The following is a 6,000-nucleotide window of genomic DNA, read 5'->3' on the forward strand; positions in this document are numbered from 1 at the left end:
TCTAAAAAATATTTTAGAACCTGTAATCCGTCATCTTGGGGTATTTGGGTATATAAAGAAGTTATATCCATTGTAACCAGCCAGTCATTTTTGTCATTAAATTTCACATCTTGTAATTTATTAATGAAATCCGTTGTATCTCGGATGTAGGATTTTACCTCAGGAATGAAAGGCTTCAAGAAGAAGTCAAAGAATTTGGAGATTGGTTCCATCAAAGACTCGCACCCGGATACTATCGGTCGTCCGGGAGGAGAGTTGGCATCTTTATGTACTTTAGGTAGTATATAGAAAAGCGGAATTCTTGGATGTTTAATTTTTAGGTATTCAAATTCTTTCTTACCGAGGAAACCATTTTCAAAGGCTTCATCAATGATAGAGTACAACTGTTGCTTTTATTCCATTGTAGGATCTTTTTTGAGCTTGCGATAACAATTAGTGTCATTCAGTTGTCTTTTAACTTCGTCGATGTATAGTTGGCGGTCCCATATGACAATTGAGCCCCCTTTGTCTGCTTGTTTAATTATTACGGATGTATCCTTAGCTAGATTTGTTAATGCTATGGATTCCAATTTGGTTGTGTTATACTTCACCCACTTGGTCTTTTTCTCCATTTCTCCAATTGCTGAAAGTATTGTTCTTTCAAAGGTTAACACTTCCTTGGGTGTTTTGAAATTTGGAGGACAGAATGTAGATTTTTTATGTAATCCAGTGATTTCCATATTGGTATTGGTAGGGTTCTCCGAGAAATAGGTTTTTAATCTGATTTTGCGAAAAAACTCTATGGTTTCGGTTTTTAATTTTACAAAATCGGTCTTTTTAGATGGAACAAAGGTGAGTCCCTTTTGTAGTATATTTTCTTCTTCCTTCGTCAGGACTTTATTGGAAATGTTGAAAATTAATGATGGCGTCAGTTTTTGTAATTCTGGCGTCGTGTTGACATCTCCCAGGGTTGAGTATATCTCGGTTTGCCTCTTTGTTTTGTTTGGCCTCTCCCTAAAAAAGAAGGAGGACCCTGTTAATTTTGTTGGAAAGAGCCTCTTCTGTTATTTGTTCTTCTTGGCTCAGTATTATCTCCTTCACTATTGTTACTTGACGAGGAAGTGTCGGAGAAGGTAAGATATTTTTGGGATGATCTACCTTGATTGTCTTGTAGGTATCTTCGGGAGTCTGGCCGTGAGTAAAAATCTTGTTGGAGATATGGATACACCTTTTCTATATTGAAGTTCTTTTGGTCTTTTTCGTATTGATTTGTTTTTTGGTTGACGGTGTAATCTTTAAATTCACTAATTTCTTTTTCAACTTTTTCCAAGAGTCCTTTGGCGTCTGATATAAGATCGTTGGTGGTAATACTTAGTTGTAATTTCTCAACTTCTTCCAATTGGGCTTTAGATAGTCTTTGGGCCGTTTCAATAGTCAGGACCATCAGGTCCCGGCTACATTTCGTTTCGATGAAACTATATCCCTTCTTGTAGATAGGGTCCTCCGTGAAAACGACCGGTATGTTCTTTATCTGTAGGCCTCCTGGGATAGTGCCTGATCTCAGGTGTTGGAGTAAGAAATGACCGTGTAGGTCCGTCCTAATTTGTTTTTTCTTTAGTCTTAGGAGTTTGTCCGTTTCATTTTGGTTTTGTGCAGGTACACTTAAAGCGGCGGAAGCAAAGAGGGGTGGATCCGCTAGCAGTTTCTTTATATGGTCTTCGCTGTACGCAAATGTTTCATTTTCTGACATACTTCTCTGTGCTCATTCAATCACTCACACTCTGACGTTCTTTCCACAATGAACAAATACACCGACGCAGGACAATGAGTCCCTGATTCTCCACTGAGAATAATTGATTATACGTGCCAAGTTGCCTAACTTCTCACGAAGGGGCTACCACACAGGCTACTGCCTGCTATCACAATCTGTAATCACCACTGGGTATGGGTTCCCACGCAGTAAGGCCAAACCCTGCCTTAACTATTAGTATCACACGAAATGCCAATACTGCCAAATCACTTCAATGTACTATTTTGTTTCCTGCATCTGAGTTTAAACTATATGACAATTGAGCCCCCTTTGTCTGCTTGTTTAATTATTACGGATGTATCCTTAGCTAGATTTGTTAATGCTATGGATTCCAATTTGGTTGTGTTATACTTCACCCACTTGGTCTTTTTCTCCATTTCTCCAATTGCTGAAAGTATTGTTCATTCAAAGGTTAACACTTCCTTGGGTGTTTTGAAATTTGGAGGACAGAATGTAGATTTTTTATGTAATCCAGTGATTTCCATATTGGTATTGGTAGGGTTCTCAGAGAAATAGGTTTTTAATCTGATTTTGCGAAAAAACTCTATGGTTTCGGTTTTTAATTTTACAAAATCGGTCTTTTTAGATGGAACAAAGGTGAGTCCCTTTTGTAGTATATTTTCTTCTTCCTTCGTCAGGACTTTATTGGAAATGTTGAAAATTAATGATGGCGTCAGTTTTTGTAATTCTGGCGTCGTGTTGACATCTCCCAGGGTTGAGTATATCTCGGTTTGCCTCTTTGTTTTGTTTGGCCTCTCCCTAAAAAAGAAGGAGGACCCTGTTGATTTTGTTGGAAAGAGCCTCTTCTGTTATTTGTTCTTCTTGGCTCAGTATTATCTCCTTCACTATTGTTACTTGACGAGGAAGTGTCGGAGAAGGTAAGATATTTTTGGGATGATCTACCTTGATTGTCTTGTAGGTATCTTCGGGAGTCTGGCCGTGAGTAAAAATCTTGTTGGAGATATGGATACACCTTTTCTATATTGAAGTTCTTTTGGTCTTTTTCGTATTGATTTGTTTTTTGGTTGACGGTGTAATCTTTAAATTCACTAATTTCTTTTTCAACTTTTTCCAAGAGTCCTTTGGCGTCTGATATAAGATCGTTGGTGGTAATACTTAGTTGTAATTTCTCAATTTCTTCCAATTGGGCTTTAGATAGTCTTTGGGCCGTTTCAATAGTCAGGACCATCAGGTCCCGGCTACATTTTGTTTCGATGAAACTATATCCCTTCTTGTAGATAGGGTCCTCCGTGAAAACGACCGGTATGTTCTTTATCTGTAGGCCTCCTGGGATAGTGCCTGATCTCAGGTGTTGGAGTAAGAAATGACCGTGTAGGTCCGTCCTAATTTGTTTTTTCTTTAGTCTTAGGAGTTTGTCCGTTTCATTTTGGTTTTGTGCAGGTACACTTAAAGCGGCGGAAGCAAAGAGGGGTGGATCCGCTAGCAGTTTCTTTATATGGTCTTCGCTGTACGCAAATGTTTCATTTTCTGACATACTTCTCTGTGCTCATTCAATCACTCACACTCTGACGTTCTTTCCACAATGAACAAATACACCGACGCAGGACAATGAGTCCCTGATTCTCCACTGAGAATAATTGATTATACGTGCCAAGTTGCCTAACTTCTCACGAAGGGGCTACCACACAGGCTACTGCCTGCTATCACAATCTGTAATCACCACTGGGTATGGGTTCCCACGCAGTAAGGCCAAACCCTGCCTTAACTATTAGTATCACACGAAATGCCAATACTGCCAAATCACTTCAATGTACTATTTTGTTTCCTGCATCTGAGTTTAAACTAAATGCAACGGAGACTTTTATCATAGAGTTAATCCATTAAAGATTTGCATTTTATTTACAAATATTTCTCTTTTTCATATTTTTCAAACAAACATATTTTTCTTTACAAAAACATTTTTGAGGCACAAAACAAAACAAAACATGAACATTAATTGTGAAACACTTTCCTTTCATACTTCATTCATACTGGGAGACATGATCCATCATACTCAACACACACTCAGCCAATTATCAGTCTAAAAGATCATACAATTTTTACAATTTATATACACTTTGTTTTATGAAGCCATAGATTCTCATTTGTGATTTGACTTTCTATTTTCAGAGAGAATACATTCAAAATATCTTGTGGCTTCCACGTGCGAAACGTGATCTGTAGGGGTCTACGCGTTTCGAATTCCTAAATTCTGGAATTCTCTTCAGGACCGTAGGCTGTAAATGACAAACAGGGGACCTGTATTAATGTGGGTTCTATCGAAACTGCCTTTAGTTCAACACCCATTTCTTTGTATCTTACCTCTCTAAGTTGCAGCTAATTGTGCCTCAGTGAATTCATCATTTTCCGCGGAGCGGGACCACCTACGTGACATATATATGAACTATGTTTTTAATCAGATATTTTTATGCGCCTCTTTTGGAGCAGGATGTTTTTACTTTATCAATTTCAGCGTTGACGGTCAAAGCTGTACACGTACCACTAGTCATTTTGTGGCTCCACCAATTGACCGTCCCAGTTGGTGGTTGAGCATGGGAGTGGTATGCGGTGGAGCCCCCAGAGAAAGTCCCGGGAAGAGGAACGAGGATGGCAGCTTTGGGGGTTCCGGATCGAGGAGCGGGCGGTCCACAAGTCACGGAGGTAAAGACGGCTAACACAGAAGCATTAGCAGCTGAGGGACAGAGGAACTGTTAAATGGCACAGACCTGTTTGGGGAACAACAGCGTGGAACTTTTAAAAGGGACTGGCAGCAGGTAGCGTACTGAAAGGTACTTTGGAAAAGAAAAATGTTTCGTTTTTTCAATAAGCAATAGTGAAATTCAAAGTATGAACTATGCCAGTCCTTTGTTGCTGTCAACTCATTTGAGCATTCCAAAAGAAATCACCTGAGAAGTATTTAAACTTGTAATTCCAACATGTGGTTTGGTGGCGTTTTTGAACATGAGCACTGAGGAAGGCGTAAGCTGAAATGCATTTGCTCCTAATAAATCTACTAGAGTCCAGTGAGCGCTGGGCCTGCTTTTTGTAGCTGTTATATGTAACGTGATTCACCCTTCACGTCTGCAGGAGAGAGCGCCCGTCCTGAGTTCTGCAGCGAAGGGTGAACCTTGAGACTTTATATATATATGCTATGCGTGTTTACACGAAGGCTGGTGGGAGGAGCAGGTCCTCAAAGGAACGCTTGGGACTCTTTTTAACAGACATGTTGCACTATGGGTGCGATATATGGATGATGTTTTTGTTTTGTGGAAGGGCGACTCTGATAGCGCCAACAATTTTATCAGGTCCATCAATGATAATCAGATAAACCTTAATAATACCTCTGTCATTAACAAATGTGAGGTTGAATTCCTCGATGTAAAAGTGTTTATTCATGAGGGTCACTTGGCTACCAAACTTCACAGGAAGGACACTGCTGGCAATAACATCTTACATGCCAGCAGTGCACATCCAAAACATGTGATAGATAATATTCCATTTGGGGAGTTGCTCAGACTTAAGAGAATCTGCAGTACAGATGCGGACCTCACTAACTGCACGAATGAAGCTCTGGACAGATTTAGACGTAGGGGCTACAGGGAGTCCGTTTTGAAACTAGAGGTACAGAAAATGAAAGCTAGAAGTCGCGAGTCATTACTGGCCCCCACTGCCATTACCCCTCCTAATGATGAACCTTTAGTAATTGAACAGGCCCCTTGACTGATAAGAGCCTACAGTAAACAGGCCAGGCAAATTAGGTCCATTGTCAAGCAAAGGTGGCCAATTCTTAAAACAGATTTGGTTTTGGCACCTAGGTTGCCTGACGGTCCCACTATAACATACCGTAAGGGACCCTCTCTCAGGACCCTTATTTGCCATGCATTTCCAGAACTTGGCAAGAAGGAAGACTGGTTGAAATCCCGGCTGGGATTTAAACGCTGCTCCACTTGCAGAGCATGTAAATTTGGAATAAATACCACCCAATATTCAACACCCTTTAGTCCAACAGTGACGAACATAGTAGGCTCATTCAACTGTAAGACAGAATTTGCTGTCTACGTCCTGACATGCACCTGTGGTCTTAGATATGTTGGAAGTACCCGACTACAGGTGCATGTCAGGATTCTCCAGCATTTACGTGCCATCATTAATAATGATGGTACGTATCCAGTGGCCAGACATTTTAAGGCCATACATAATAATAATCTACA

This window comes from Lissotriton helveticus, chromosome 1_2 (assembly GCF_964261635.1).
Source record: "Lissotriton helveticus chromosome 1_2, aLisHel1.1, whole genome shotgun sequence".
Taxonomy (NCBI): Eukaryota; Metazoa; Chordata; class Amphibia; order Caudata; family Salamandridae; genus Lissotriton; species Lissotriton helveticus.